At 43.1% G+C, this 16511-nt stretch overlaps 1 pseudogene; it reads right to left on the reverse strand.

The window, feature by feature from the left end:
- Positions 1-8913, reverse strand: part of LOC128578173 (T-complex protein 1 subunit epsilon-like) — a 66153-nt pseudogene extending 57240 nt beyond the window's left edge.
- Positions 8914-16511: the final 7598 nt, after the last annotated feature.

Raw genomic sequence — 16511 nt, forward strand, 5'->3', positions numbered from 1 at the left:
CATTTACAAGATTGCACAATTAACTTTGAGAACTCACCCTAGAAAATGTGCTACATACCTCATTGCTGAACATCAATATGGTCAATATGGAGTACCCTTTGGGATACTCCCCTTGGGAAGTTATGCACGAACACCAGCACCTAGTTCACCCTCCAAAGCAATTTTGGAGCTTTTTCTGGAACGGGCATCAGAGCTCTTGTCATATTACACTTGATGTCCTGAATCTTATGAAAATGTCTTCTTTTCAATATTTCCTTTATCTTCGGATAAAGAAAAAAGTCATTGGGAGCCAGATCAGGTGAGTAGGGAGTGTGCTCCAATATAGTTATTTTTTCACTGGCTAAAAACTCACTCACAGACAGGCCATATGAGCTGGTGCATTGCTGTGATGCAAGAGCCATACCTTTCTCATGCCAAAATTTTCAGTTAAGATTTTCCTGTTTCTCTGTTGATGTTTGCTTGGTCTGTTATGCTTTCACAGTCAGCCAACAATTTTGACACACAGTTTGATGAACTTTTGGAAGATTTTTGTCAGTTCTGCTCCTTACTGGCCACTCTGACCTCTATTCATTAGTGACACTTTCTCTTCCCTCAGAAAAACATTTAATCCATTTGTACACTTCCATTTTCTTCATGGATTAATCCCAGAAACTTGGACTAACATGTCCCTGATATCTCTTCCACTCTTGCCAAGTCTAACAAGAAATTGATGAAGGTTTATTCATTGCTCTAATTCAAGCATCAACATTCTTGAGATAGCACACAAAACATGCAACAATAATAATGAATGCCACTCAGCAAGACACTACCACATGTTCACACAAACACAGCTGTGAGACACTGAACATACCAAGGTTATGAAACCTTGCTGAGTTGTTTGTACAGCGCTGCCAATGTAAGCGCCCAATGGCAAGTTCTCAAACTTAATTGTCAAGCCTTCATAGGTGAAACTTGAATGGAGTCTGAAGTAGTCATGTGAGTTTCCTGATTTTGCTGGTTGTCTTGTGGTTGCATAATCCTTGTCTGCAGAAAGCACTGAAGTATCCAGGGATGATGGGACACCAGATTGGCAACTTACTTTCAAATGGTTTGGGAAAAAATAAGAAAAAGGGTATTTTTTATTGTACTTTTAGCTTTTCTGTAAGCTTGAGCTAGATAGTTTTTTTTGTTGTTGTTGTTGTTGTTGTTGTTTGAGACAGAGTCTCACTATGTTGCCCTGGATAGAGTGCCATGACATTACAGCTCACAGCAACCTCAAACTCTTGGGCCTAACTCATTCTCTTGCTTCAGCCTCCCAAGTAGCTAGGACTACATGCACCCACCACAACGCCTGGCTATTTTTTGTTGCAGTTGTCATTGTCGTTTAGCTGGCCCAGGCAGGGTTCGAACGTGCCACCCTTGGTGCATGTAGCTGGACTGTAGCCAGAGATAGTTTCAAATAAAAACTATTAAAACAAAACAAAATCTATTCATCAGAACTCATCATTAAAATGGGAAAAGAAAAGCCACAGATTCGGAGAAGATATTTTATAGGCATGTAACAGACAAAGGATTAGTATCCAGAATATAAAATATCATTCTTAAAAAGATAAGCCAGGCAAGGTAGCTCACTCCTATAATCCTGGCACTTTAGGAGGCAGGTGGATCACTGGAGCTCAGGAATTCAAGACCAGCCTGAGCAAGAATGAGACCCTGTCTCTACCAAAAATAAAAAACTTAGCCAGGGGTTGTGGTGGGCACCTGTAGTCCCAGCTACTTGGGAGGCTGAGGCAAGAGGATGGCTTATGCCCAAAAGTTTGAGGTTGCTGTGAGGTATGATGACACCATGACACTCTACCCAGGGCAACACAGACTCTGTCTCAAAAAAAAAAAAAAAAAGATGGAAAACTACATGAAGTGCAAGAAAGTTAAACAAGCAAAAGAGGCAAACCTCGTGAGTAAACAAAGTCACTATGATATTAGTCCAATACTAGAGATTTTCCAATACTGTGAAACCTGCTGTTGGGGCACAAAAATCCATACCCAAAGTGAAGGCATCAGAAGCAAAGTTTCTCTCCCACCTTCTTTCTGCAGCTATCCTCTCTCTAACTCCTCATCCCCTCCCACTTCCATGGAAGACATAGAAACTAGAATCTCCCTTCCCCAAGGTCATGGAACCTAAAATCCCTTTTCCCCAAATCTAACCATAAAACCTAAAAAGATTAATCTCCCCCTACCTTTCTGTGTAAGAACTAGCCACAGGACGGCGCCTGTGGCTCAGTGAGTAGGTCGCCGGCCCCATATGCCGAGGGTGGCGGGTTCCAAACCGCCATGGCCAAACTGCAACAAAAAAAATAGCTAGGCGTTGTGGCGGGCCCCTGTAGTCCCATTTACTCAGGAGGCTGAGGCAAGAGAATCGCCTAAACTCAAGAGCTGGAGGTTGCTGTGAGCTGTGAGGTTGCTGTGTCGCCACAGCGCTCTACCGAGGGCGACAGAGTGAAAGAGTGAGACTCTGCCTCAAAAAAAAAAAAAAAAGAACTAGCAGCAAAGAAATTCTCTGATGTATCTTATCTGGTTGTAGGTCACAAGACCCCCATGCCAGAGAGGGTCCTGCCCCATACCAGGGAGGAAGGAATGCTACACAAGACAGGCTGAGAAGAATCTGAACAAATGAACTTTGTTGGTTTTCCCCACTCAGTCTATTATTAAAATCATATCCTGTCTGTTCAATCTTAGTTCTACCTGGCTGTCCATTCATTGAATTTAAGCACAAAAATCAAAGGCTTCCCCTGCATCTTTGGTTCTTCAATCATGTCACGTAAAACTATGATCAAATAAATTTGTCACAGTTTTCTCTTGTTAACTTGTCTTTGTTATGGAAGTGTCGGCTGTGATCCTGTCAATGTAAATAATCAAAAGTCGAAAGAGAGTTTATTAAAGCACAAAGTTTAAGGATGGCCATCTGGGAAGCATAGATTCCAAAGAATGCAAGTCAGTGTTTTAAAGTGTAGGAAGTTTGGAATTATTTATATAAACAAAGTTTAGAGAGATTAACAGAATTTCAACATCTTCCTATGTAAGGATTTATGTGTAGTTACAATGACCTGATTAGTTGAGATGGTCTTTTTCTTTCAGGAAAGGTATATTTAACATTCCGGACCAGCATGGCAGCTCACATCTGTAGTTCTAATACTTTGGGAAGCTGAGGCAGGGGGATCACTTGAAGTCCTGGAATTCTAGGCTTCAGTGAGCTGTGATCATGCTACTACACTTCAGCCTAGGTGACAGAGTGAGACCCTATCTCAAAAATTGAAAAATCTACACTGAAGATGTGATAGCCATGGGGTCTTTTGTGCCTTCTAGTCTGACATAGGCACAGAACAATAAAGGAGGCAATTAATCTATAACAAATGTCAGTGATTGGAAGGCAAGGCGATCTGGTCTCTGATCTCTTCTAGTCATTTACAGAACAAGAGCGGTGAGGAAGAAAATTAATCTATAATCTACGAAGCAGAATTGCAAATATGCTAGGTGACTCATTCTCTGGGACTTAACTTCTCCCTTGGCATAGTAATTTTACAAAGTCCTGAAATTTTTTTTAGAGACTGGATTTCAATATGTGGCCCAGGCTGGTCTTAAACTTCTGGCCTCAAGCAATACTCCTGCCTAGGCAAGCCCTTATTAATTATTTTGTTAGTTTTTTTTTTTTTGAGTCTTCCAACAGTTTATTAGAAAGAATGTAGACATTTTTAAAAAATCCCCACTGTCATGAACATAAATTGAGGTTTTCCGGGAGGGCGGCGCCTGTGGCTCAGTGAGTAGGGCGCCGGCCCCATATACGGAGCCTGGTGGGTTCAAACCCAGCCCCAGCCAAACTACAAAAAAAAAATAGCCAGGCGTTGTGGCAGGCGCCTGTAGTCCCAGCTACTCGGGAGGCTTACGCAAGAGAATCATGTAAGCCCAAGAGCTGGAAGTTGCTGTGAGCCGTGTGAGGCCACGGTACTCTACCGAGGGCGGTAAAGTGAGACTCTGTCTCTACAAAAATAAATAAATAAATAAAAATAAATTGAGGTTTTCCTCCCTTGGTATAAGCTGATTAAAAAAGAAAAGAAAATATTTTTTATTTCCATAACATTTTTTCACTCATTTGCCATACTGACAGTGCAAATACAAATCTGGTCTAAATGTACAGATTCTCAAGCAACAATGTATAGCTTTTTTTGTCATTCATGCTAAAAGATGTAAAAGCTTAAGGGCCAAACAATACCAAATTTATAGGCTTCAAAAACCATCTAAGTTAAGGCATTCACTAGTTTTACTAACATACATCTGGAACACTGACAACTAATCACTTAACATACAATAATGTGAAGTAATTTTTTTGAAAAATAAACTTTAGGGGCAGTGCCTGTGGCTCAAAGGGGTAGGACACCGGCCCCATATGCCGGAGGTGGTGGGTTCAAACCCAGCCCTGGCCAAAAAAAAACTGCAAAAAAAAAAAAAGAAAAGAAAAAGAAACTTTAGGCTCGTGGCCTGTAGCTCAAGCGGCTAGGGCGCCAGCCACATACACTGGGGCTGGCGGTTTCGAATCCAGCCCAGCCCGCCAAACAACAATGATGATAACTACAACCAAAAAAAAAAAAAAAAATAGCTGGGCATTGTGGCCAGCACCTGTAGTCCCAGCTACTTGGGAGGCTGAGGCAAGAGAATCACTTAAGCCCAAGAGTTGGAGGTTGCTGTGAGCTGTGACGCCAGGGCACTCTCCCCAGGGCAACAGCTTGAGCCTGTCTCCAGAAAAAAAAAGAAAGAAAAATAAACTTTAGTGGAACAATCCTAAAGGATAAACCAGGGGGAAAGCAGGTTATCAGTTTAAGGTGTCAGCAAATTTGTTTCGGCAACTTTTGAGTCCATGTTCTAAAAAATCTAAATTTAGTTACCTTTTTCTAAACTGAAAACTTCCTATCATGTCAGTATCTATGTTATGAAGAAAAGGAGACTTACAAAAATTTAAAAAAAAAGAAAAGGAGACTTACGTGAAAATTTTTTATTTATCATAACTGCTGTATCAATTGCCTAGGACCTCAACAACTTCATGGAAGTCTGGGAAATGTTCATGGATAACGTTATTGCCTTAGCTGATTAAAATTGCCCCATACAACGGTACATATTAACCCTTAAAGAAGCCTTCAAAAAAAAAAAAGGTTGAAAAATGGGTTAAAGGAGGCAAATACAGTATCTGCCTTTAGAGCTATCAACTCAGGAATTGTCTCAATTATGAACTCTTACAGAGAAGTTATTTGTCTTTTTTTTTTTTTGCAGTTTTGGCCAGGGCTGGGTTTGAACCCACCACCTCTGGCATATGGGGCCAGCGCCCTACCCCTTTGAGCCACAGGTGCCACCCGATGTTATTTGTCTTTCTCAAAATCCGGTTGATGATGATATTTCTTACTCCATATCTGGCATTTTTTCATCATCACTGTCTTGTGAATCATCACCTGCTCCGTCTACTTCTGGTAAATCTACATCCTCATCACCACCCATGTTGTTCATCATCTCAGAAAAACGATCAAAATTAGACATGTCTTCATCTGAATCATCTTCCCAGTCCTTTCAATTACTGAAGTCCACACTAAACCTATTAAGTTTTGCCCTTTCTTTTGTTAACCTTAGCCAAGTCTGGCCAGATTCTCCTTTTCGTAAACAACATAAAATTGACCTGTCTGGGATCGGTGCCTGTGGCTCAAGCGGCTAAGGCTCCTGCCACATACACCTGAACAGGCGGGTTCGAATCCAGCCCGGCCCACCAAACAATGACAGCTGCAACCAAAAAATAGAAGGGTGTTGTGGCAGGCGCCTGTAGTCCCAGCTACTTGGGAGGTGGAGACAGAAGAATCACTTGAGCCCAGGAGTTGGAGGTTGCTGTGAGCTGTGATGCCACAGCACTCTACCGAGGGTGACAAAAAGAGACTCTGTCTCAAAAAAAAAAAAAGTTTCCACTACTTTGCCTATGTGTTATTTTCCTGAGAAGTTCAAATAACTTTCAAATATGTCTAGGGCGCCCCAGTAGAAATATTTGGGGGGGAGCAGGGGAACTCAATATCTATTTTATTCCTTACACCAATAGCAATTTCATCCAGATAGAAGCTTTAAATGTATAAAATCTAGGGTGGCGCCTGTGGCTCAGTGGGCAGGGCGCCGGCCCCATATACTGAGAGTGACAGGTTCGAACTCGGCCCCGGACAAACTGCAACAACAACAACAAAAGTAGCTGGGCTTGGCGGGTGCCTGTAGTCCCAGCTACTTGGGAGGCTGAGACAAGAGAATCGCCTAAGCCCAGGAGCTGGAGGTTGCTGTGAGCTGTGACGTCATAGCACTCTACCAAGGGTGATAAAGTGAAACAGTGTTTCTTAAAAAAATAAATAAATAAAATCTAAACAAAAGAAAAGACAACTTGGAAGTATTAAATTATAAATGAGGGCAAATGTTTTTACAAATTAGCAATCATGAATTTAAAAATGATGAATTAGACCCCATGAACATTTAATTGTTGCATGTGCTTCTAAGCATTTTGCTGTTCCTATACCAAGATAAGTTTTTTAAGGAAAATGAGATCAGTGCATACTTACTGCTCTGCAAGTTTTTACTCACTTGGCAATAAAATAATGGCATCTTTCCAAATGAGCACATTTGTTTTCATGAATGTATCAATATTTCATTATATGGAATCCTATAATGTATTTAGATATTATTGTCTTCTCTTCTGTTAATGTCTTTTAACTGTTATATGAGAAGCAAAGAATGAGCCTGTTACTGGACAAAGGGTCTGGCCACCTGTCACTGTAAAGCCAATATGCAGAGATAGGGGATAGGTCCATCAAGCTTTATTAGCAGAAGGCCAGCAATTCTGGAGAACAATGGGAGTAACCTCTTCAAGACTGTTCTGCCCTTCCATTTCCAAAACCACAGTTTCATACATAAAAGTTCAAAGCAAAAACCATATTAACCCTTATCTTTTTTTCTTTTTTAGAGACAGAGTCTCACTTTATCACCCTCAGTAGAATGTCATGGCGTCACAGCTCACAGCAACCTCCAACTCCTGGGCTAAGTGGGTCTCTTGCCTCAGCCTCCCAAGTAGCTGGGACTACAGGCGCCCACCACAACGCTCGGCTGTTTTTTTTGTTGCAGTTTATCCCGGGCCGGGTTCGAACCCACCATCCTCGGTATATGGGGCCGGCACCCTACCCACTGAGCCACAGGTGCTGCCCTAACCTTATCTTAATAATAAACAATAATCGGGCGGCGCCTGTGGCTCAGTCGGTGAGGCGCCAGCCCCATATACCGAGGGTGACAGGTTCAAACCCGGCCCCGGCCAAACTGCAACCAAAAAATAGCCGGACGTTGTGGCGGGCGCCTGTAGTCCCAGCTACTCGGGAGGCTGAGGCAAGAGAATCGCTTAAGCCCAGGAGTTGGAGGTTGCTGTGAGCCATGTGAGGCCATGGCACTCTACCGAGGGCCATAAAAGTGAGACCCTGTCTCTACAAAAAAAAAAAAATAATAATAATAATAATAATAAACAATAATCAAATCCTAGCACTCTGGGAGGCTGAGGTGGGTGAATTGCTTGAGCTCAGGGGTTCGAGACCAGCCTAAGAAAAGCAAGACCCCCCTTCTCTACTGAAAATAGAAAAAATTAGCCAGGTGTTGTGGTAGGTGCCCGTAGTCCCAGCTACTCAGGAGGTTGAGGCAGGAGGATCACTTGAACCCAAGAGTTAGAGGTTGGGCGGTGCCTATGGCTCAAGGAGTAGGGCACGGGCCCCATATACTGGAGGTGGCAGGTTCAAACCCGGCCCCGGCCAAAAACTGCAAAAAAAAAAAAAAAATGTTTGAGGTTGCTGAGAGCTATGATGCCAGGGCACTCTACCCAGGGCAACAGAGTAAGACTCTGTCTTGAAAAAAGTAATAATCAGCATACCCATGATCTATTACAACATTTCCAATTTAAAAGTTAATCTTCTAAATCAATCACCCTAAATTACTCGAGACATAGGTTTTTAGGTTGACAGTAAATTTACAAAACAACAAGAATAAAAGACACCAGGTGAAGGTCACATAGGACCTAAACCCACCTGCCAGATCAGATGTGTCATGTCAGCCCTAGCCTAACTCCACCTTATAGGCTGCTTTTCTGGCTTCAAGCCAACACCAATAATATATAAAGACTCTAATCAAAGCGTTTCAAGCCCCAATTACCAATGGTTTCATGACATCCTCTGCTGTGGCTGGAGACAAGTGATTCTGAGAAAACTGCTGAGTCACAGGACACATTTTACATTCCCCAAGTGTTAGGAAGTTTAACATTAAAAAAAACTCACACTCATCAAGATTCTGAAGACAATAAAGTTATGTTGTTGAAAATTACATAGTTTTGCTTTCCAGAATGAACTTTAAAATGCTCCATTTTAGTCATTAACTTTAAAAATAAACTTAACACGTCAATACTTCTCAAGTTAAAAAAAAAAAGGGAGGGGAATGAGCTTTCTAATTTGACCACCTACCTTTTTTTTTTTTTTCTCGAGACAGAGTTTCACTTTGTCGCGTCACAGCTCCCAGCAACCTCAAACTCTTGGGCTTAAGCGATTCTCTTGCCTCAGTCTCCCAAGTAGCCGGGACTACAGGCGCCCGCCACAACGCCCGGCTATTTTTTGTTGCAGTTGTCATTGTTGTTTATCAGGCCTAGGCCGGGCTCGAACCCGCCAGCCTCGGTGTATGTGGCCGGCGCCCTACCCACTGAGATACGGGCGCCGCCCTGACCACCTAAATATTTTATCTTCCAAGCAATTTCCAACTTGTATCAAATCAAATTAATATTTATTATTATTATAAAGTATTTCCCCTACATTCGCCACGGCTTAGTTCTTTACAGAAAATTCACTGGGAGGTATTTTGCACATAGGTCAGCAGAGGGCGCTCTATTCTGAGCCACAATCAGGCATATACAGAAGACAACTGCAGACACCAATCAGCAAATCAGGAATGAGGACTCCTTTTCTCCCGCACTCCACCCACAGGGCTCTCGGGTTCCAGCTGGTCAGCTAACAACTGATGGCGGCAGCGCTTCCTTTTAGTTAGGAGGCAGTATAAATTGTTTCTAAGAATAACCAGTAGCTCCGGAAATGATTCCATTCTGAGAATTAGCATGTATTTTATATTACAGCTTTTATTCCCCTGTGATTCCTATTCTTTTTTTAAAATGTACTCAAAAAGATATAGAGAAATAAAAAACACATTGAAAAGGAATACAACACAATGGTAAATCGGGGGGGGTTTGTTTGTTTTTTAAGACAGAGTCTTACTCTTGTTTCCCTGGGTAGAGAGCTGTGGCATCACAGCTCCCAGCAACCTCAAACTCTTGGCTTAAGTGATCCTCTTGCTTCAGCCTCCAGAGTAGCTGGAACTACAGGCATGTGCCTCCACACCCAGCTAGTTTTCTATTCTTAGTAGAGAGGGGGTCTCCCTCTTGCTGAGGCTGGTTTTCCATTCCTGAGCTCAAGCAATCCCCCTGCCTTGGCCTCCCAGAGTGCTAGCATTACAGTCATGAGCCACCCAGCCTGGTCCATAAATCATGGTTCTTACAGAGGATAATGTAGCTGATTATGCTACATTCTTGTATTTTCCAGATTTTACACCATTAACATGTTTGTTTGTTTGTTTTTTGAGATGGCATCTTGCTCTGTTGCCCAGGCTAGAATGCAATGGTATTATCACAGTTCACTGTATCCTTGAACTCCTGAGCACAAGCGATCCTCTGCCTCAGCCTCCCAAGTAGCTGGGACTTTACAGGCACATGCTACCATACTCAGCTGATTTTTCGTTTTTTCTTTCTTTCTTTCTTTTTTTTTTTTTTTTTTTCTTGTAGAGGCATGGTCCATGTCCGGTTTTTTTTTGTTTGTTTGTTTGCTTGCAGTTTTGGCCAGGGCTGGGTTTGAACCCGCCACCTACGGCATATGGGGCCAGCACCCTACTCTGTTGAGCCACAGGCACCACCCCAGCCTGATTCTTTTATTTTGAACATTCCGTTTTCGAAAACAGAAGATAGGGTTGGCACCCATAGCTCAGTAGGTAGAGTGCCCATCACATGCACTGGGACCTGTGAGTTCGAGCCTGGCCCGGGCCAGCTAAACAACAATGACAACTGCAACCAAAACATAGCCGGGCATTGTGGCAGGCACCTGTAGTCCCAGCTACTTGGGAGGCTGAGGCAAGAGACTCGCTTAAGCCCAAGAGTTTGAGGTTGCCGTGAGCTGTGACACCACAGCACTCTACCAAGGGCCTCATAGTGAGACTCTGTCTAAAAAAAAAAAGAAAAGAAAAGAAAATACAGAAGTATGAAAAAGCAAGAGACAGGTTCGGCACCCATAGCTCAGTGGTTAGGGCGCCAGCCACATACACCCAGCCTGGCAGGTTTGAACCTGGCCCGGGCCTGCTAACAACAACAACTACAACAAAAAAATAGCCAGGCATTGTGGCAGGCAACTGTAGTTCCAGCTACTTGGGAGGCTGAGGCAAGAGAATCACTTTAGCCTAAGAGTTTAGGGTTGCTGTGAGCTATGACGCCACAGCACTCTACTAAGGGCAACAAAGTGAGGTCATCTCAAAAAAAAAAAAAAAGAGGGCGGTACCTGTGGCTCAGTGAGTAGGGCGCTGGCCCCATATGCCGAGGGTGGCGGGTTCAAACCCAGCCCTGGCCAAACTGCAACAACAACAAAAAAAAATAGCCAGGTGTTGCAGCGCCTGTAGTCCCAGCTGCTTGGGAGGCTGAGACAAGAGAATCGCATAAGCCCAAGAGTTAGAGGTTGCTGTGAGCCATGTGACGTCATGGCACTCTACCTGAGGGCAGTACAGTGAAACTCTGTCTCTACAAAAAAAAAAAAAAATGAAAGAAAAAGCAAGAGATAAGAAATAAATATATACTTATCAAAAAGATTTAATCTGCATCAATTTGGAGAATTATAAAAGAAATCAAATCACTTGGAGCAATTTTTAAACATCTTTATTAAAAGAAATTTTAGCCAGGTGTAGTAGCTCAGGGCTGTAATCCCAGCTCAGGAAGACCAGTGTGGGAGGATCACTTTAGGCCAGGATTTTGAGACCAGCCTGGGCAACATAGTGAGATCCTGTCTCTACAAAAAACAAAAAGGTACTCAAGAGGCTGAGGCAGACGGATCACTTGAGTTCAGGAGTTCGAGGCTGCAGTAAGCTATGCTCACACCACTGCATTCCAGCCTGGGTGACAGATGGAGACCTTGTCTCAAAAAACATTTTTTAGAATAGTGTAATATAATAAACAGGAAAATAATTTATTTAGTCTCTATCTAAATGGTCAGCCAAATGGTCACTTTTCAGCCAAAATGTGGAAGTGTTTCTAGAAAAGAGGGCACAGATTTCTTTTCCAGGAACAAATGAAAAATGACACCATAGGGCGGCGCCTGTGGCTCAGTCGGTAAGGCGCCGGCCCCATATACCCAGGGTGGCAGGTTCAAACCCTGCCCCGGCTGAACTGCAACCAAAAAAAAAAAAAATAGCCTGCGTTGTGGCGGGCGCCTGTAGTCCCAGCTACTCGGGAGGCTGAGGCAAGAGAATCGCTTAAGCCCAGGAGTTGGAGGTTGCTGTGAGCTGTGTGATGCCATGGCACTCTACCGAGGGCCATAAAGTGAGACTCTGTCTCTACAAAAAAAAAAGAAAGAAAAGAAAAATGACACCATAAAATGCTGTTATTTTTATCTTGATTTCAAGGAGGGGGGATAAACCGTGTCTGATGACTTTCTTTCATTAAAATGTATTTTGAATTAAAGAATCGTTTGCCAATTTATTCTACAAAATATTTAGAGATCCTTTTTATGTGTCTGGCACTTTTTACAGCAAGAACTCCCCACCCTCTCATGCCTCCTACACACCTCCCAAAAGAGGCCTAATTTAGATCACAAGCCCTTCTTCTCAGGAAACTGAAACTGTCCGTACCACTTTGACCCCAGCTGTCACTGGCTAAGCCTCTTCATTCTTTAGTTCTCCAAGTGTTCTTCGGGGAGGCCTCATCTTTCCCTATCCCAACTGGCTTCTGCCCTCTGGACTTCCTCAGTACCCCTGGATGGGCCCATTCATCAAACTCATTGCAGGCACTTAGGGCTTCTCTAGACTGTGAGTGCCAGGGAGGAAGGGGCAGGAAACCCTTGAGTCAAACCTTAGATGTGGAACTCCTGTAAATGTATGTGTGCACTATACTTACAGAGTATGTTTGTATACATTCTGTCATTCCAAGCTACAAGTATTCCTTTTCTTTCCCACATTTTATTTTACATTTTAAATGTTCATTTTGAAATAATTTCATACATAGCAGAAAACTTTTTTTTTTTGTAGAGACAGTCTCACTTTATGGCCCTCGGTAGAGTGCCGTGGCCTCACACAGCTCACAGCAACCTCCAACTCCTGGGCTTAAGCGATTCTCCTGCCTCAGCCTCCCGAGTAGCTGGGATTACAGGCGCCCACCACAACGCCCAGCTATTTTTTGGTTGCAGTTCAGCCCGGGCCAGGTTTGAACCTGCCACCCTTGGTATATGGGGCCGGCGCCTTACCGACTGAGCCACAGGCGCCGCCCATAGCAGAAAACTTGTACTAATAGTACAAAGAATGCCTATTATGTCCTCCATGTAGATTCCTTAACTTGCTAAAACTTTGCCCTGTATGCTTTATTCTCTTTTTCTCCCTCCATAAACATCTGTGTATATGCACACATATGTACATGGGTCATTACGAAATGTTCAAATTCAAGAAACGTAAAATCCATTCAGATGGAAACAAAAGAAGCCCTCCCAGCAACCCCCATAAGCTGAGCAAGTTGAAACTGGCACAGTGAATCAGAAAGGACTCTGTCGACTGTGTTTCTTGGAAGTGAAATAACGGACCATAAGACAGTCTGTCTCAAAACTTTCATAGTGACCCACAAGTGTGTATCTATATTTGTCTAATGCAGACTGCATATTGCAGACATGATTCCCTTTACCCCGAAATATTTTTATGTTTCTGGAAAATTAGGTTTTTCTGAGCAAAGAAAACTGGACTAAAAGACAAGGCTCAGAAGTTAAAAGGAAATTAGATAATAAAAGACCAAAGGGAGAAGTTTATCACCCCAGAGGCATGTTTTTGCATTTCAGAGTGGGATGAAACCCAGAGCACTTGCTTATATTATGGAACATTTTAAAGGACAGGGTACAAAGCAGCCTCTCCCTTTCTCAGAAGGGAAGGGGGTGGCAGTTGTCCTAGTCCTATATAAGTTCCTGAATCCTAATTTCGGGGCCCCTCTTCTGTAGTACAGACCGGTAAGTGCAGGGCTCCTGCATCTGCATCACTCTTACTGCATCACCCCAGATGGAGGAAAAAGTGGGACAAAAGGGCTGGGTGCTAATAATCCTAGCACTATGGGAGGATCACTTGAGCTCAGGAGTTTGAGGGTTCTGTGAGGTAGGCTGATGCTACCACCCTGTAGCCCAGGCAACAGAGTGAGACTATGTATCAAAAATAAAAGTTCTGGGGGCGGCGCCTGTGGCTCAGTGAGTAGGGCGCCGGCCCCATATGCCGAGGGTGGCGGGTTCAAACCCAGCCCCGGCCAAACTGCAACAACAAAAAAAAATAGCTGGGTGCTGTGGCGGGCGCCTGTAGTCCCAGCTACTCGAGAAGCTGAGGCAAGAGAATCGCTTAAGCCCAGGAGCTGGAGGTTGCTGTGAGCTGTGTGATGCCACGGCATTCTACCAAGGGGCCATGAAGTGAGACTCTGTCTCTACAAAAAAAAATAAAAATAAAAATAAAATAAAATAAAATAAAAGTTCTGGACTGTGGGGAGCGGGCTGTGGCTGTCAGGGCCCCCACAGCCTGGGTAATGCTCAAGGAGCAACCCCCAACCACTTCTCCTCCCTTATCAACATTATTTTCACCCGTCACAAGTCACATAGCCTATGCATACTTTCCTTGTTATCAGCAAGCACACAGTTTTTCCTCTTCAAGGTTGATCTCTACCTCGTGTGCTAAGATTTATGCAAACTTGTTAAGATACTGTATAAATAATGCTCTTTCCAGGGTTCCAGAGCTGGCTGCAGTCATCAGCTGCATCAGTCCTGACACCAGCCTATCTCTCAACTCCTGTCTTTCGTGGCTTTGTATTTCTTCATTTCCCACCTTTCCACTCAGGTCAACGCTCCCTCCTCGTGCCAGGTCGAGAGAGTCCCTCTCATGACATTACTCAACATTGGACCAACCGTTTATATGGAAAAACCTAAAATTGGTTCCCTATTTCACACTATACACCAAATATCAACTCACAGGGAATTATATATCTGATTATAAAAGGCTGAACTACAAAACCTTTAGTAAGTAAGCCAGTTTAATGTCTTCATGACTCAGTAGTAAAGAATTTCTTCTTAAACAAAAACCCAACATCACAAATCTTAAAGTGTTATTTATTTTACTAACTTAAAAGATTTTGATGATCAAATTACTCATAAGCTATAATTCAGCCAAGAGTGGTGGCTCATGCCTATAATCCTAGTACTTTGGGAGGCTGGTGTGGGAGTATCCCTTGAGGTTGGGGATCCCTTAAAGCCAGAATGTTGAGACCAGCTAAGCAAGAATGAGACCTTGGGTTCGGGCCTTGCTGAAGGTACCTGTGGTCTCAGCTACTTGGGAGACTGAGATGAGAGGATCACTTGAGCCCAGAAGATGGAGGTTGCTGTGAGCTCTGACACATGGCACTCTACCAAGGGCAACATAGTGAGACACTGTCTCAAGAAAAAAAAAAAAGAATGAGATCTGGTCTCTAAAAAAAGTAGAAAAATTAGCGGAGTGCAGTGGCAGGCACCTGTAGTCCCAGATACTAAGGAGGCTGAGGCAAGAGGATTGCTTGAACTCAGGAGTTTGAGGTTATTGCAAGCTGTGATGATACCACTGCACTGTAGCCTGGGTGACAGAATGAGACCCTGTCTCAAAACAAACACAAAAACAAACAAAATTCTATACTTGAAATAGATAAACCACAGAATGGGAGAAAATAAAAGTTCTCTTTTTTTTTTTTTTTTTTTTTTGAGACCGAGCCTCAAGCTGTTGCCCTGGGTAGAGTGCTGTGGCATCATAGCTCATAGCAACCTCCAACTCCTGGGCTTAAGCGATTCTCCTGCCTCCACCTCCCAAGTAGCTGGGACTACAGGCACCCACCACAATGCCCGGCTATTTTTTGGTTGTAGTTGTCATTGTTTAGCAGGTTCGGGATGGATTCAAACCCGCCAGCTCTGGTGTATGTGGCCGGCACCTTAGCCTTTTGAGCTACAGGCACCGAGCCAATAAAAGTTCTCTTATCCTGAATGTAAAAAGTGTTTTCACAAATCAATATAAAAACAAGAAGCGCAATGAGAAATGGGCAATATAGGCAACTTGTAATGGAGGAAATTCGGATAGTATCTAAACATACAAAAAGGACTCTATCTTACTAGAAATAGGGAAATTGAAATTAAAACTACAATAAGGTTGTCAAACATTTCAAAGTCTGATGGAACTGTAAACATGTGCACCATTGGAAACAGCTTGGCACTATCTAATAACTTCAAGGTGTTGATAGTCACAGAACAAAATATCCTGAAAAGAAGGCCTCAGAAGCAGCCTCAGAAGTATTAAGTTTGTCTCTGACCTTCTTCTGTCCTCCTGTCTCTCAGTCACATTCTCCCCAGACACTAGCCACAGAAACTAGAATCTTTCTTCCCCAAGGCTGCTCAGAGAAACCAGAATGCCTTTTCCCCAATGCCAGCCACAAGACCTAAAAATATTACTCTAAATTTACCTCCACTCTTTCTGTTTAAAAACTAACCATAAGGAAATTATCTGACCTACCTTGTTTGACTGCAGATAAGACCATCATTTCAGAGAGGGGCCTGCCCCACACTGAGGAGGAAGGCATGCATGTTCAGAGAGGCCAAGAAGAATCTAGACAAACAGGACTTGCTAGGCTTCCTCATAATGATCATGCACTTTTTGTCCAATCATATTTCTACACTGCTGTCCATACTTTGTTGAACCTAAGCATAAAAATGGACAATTTCACCTCATATCTTTGGGGTTTCATTCTGAAGGCTGCTATGTTCCTTTTCTCCAGTTAATCTTTCTTTTATGAATTAATTTTTCAGCAACCCTTCTGAGGCAAAATGTCCCCTTTCCCCCTACAAAGGATATACACTCTCTATAACCCAGACATGCAAAAACATGTCCAACTGAGACCAAAGAGGCATCTCTTTACCATGTGGGTCATGCCAATGCAGAATTTCTCCAAAGATTTTAGTTGGTGCACATATCTTGAACCCCAGTAACTTGACCAGTGAGAACTCATTTCTAATAAACAAGCTAATACCAACCAATAATTTCACAAATGGAAAGACATTTAAAATACTTATTCATGGCTGGGCACAGTGGCTCACTCCTGTAAACGTAGCACTCTGAGA

Source organism: Nycticebus coucang, chromosome X (genome assembly GCF_027406575.1).
Source record: "Nycticebus coucang isolate mNycCou1 chromosome X, mNycCou1.pri, whole genome shotgun sequence".
Classification (NCBI taxonomy): domain Eukaryota; kingdom Metazoa; phylum Chordata; class Mammalia; order Primates; family Lorisidae; genus Nycticebus; species Nycticebus coucang.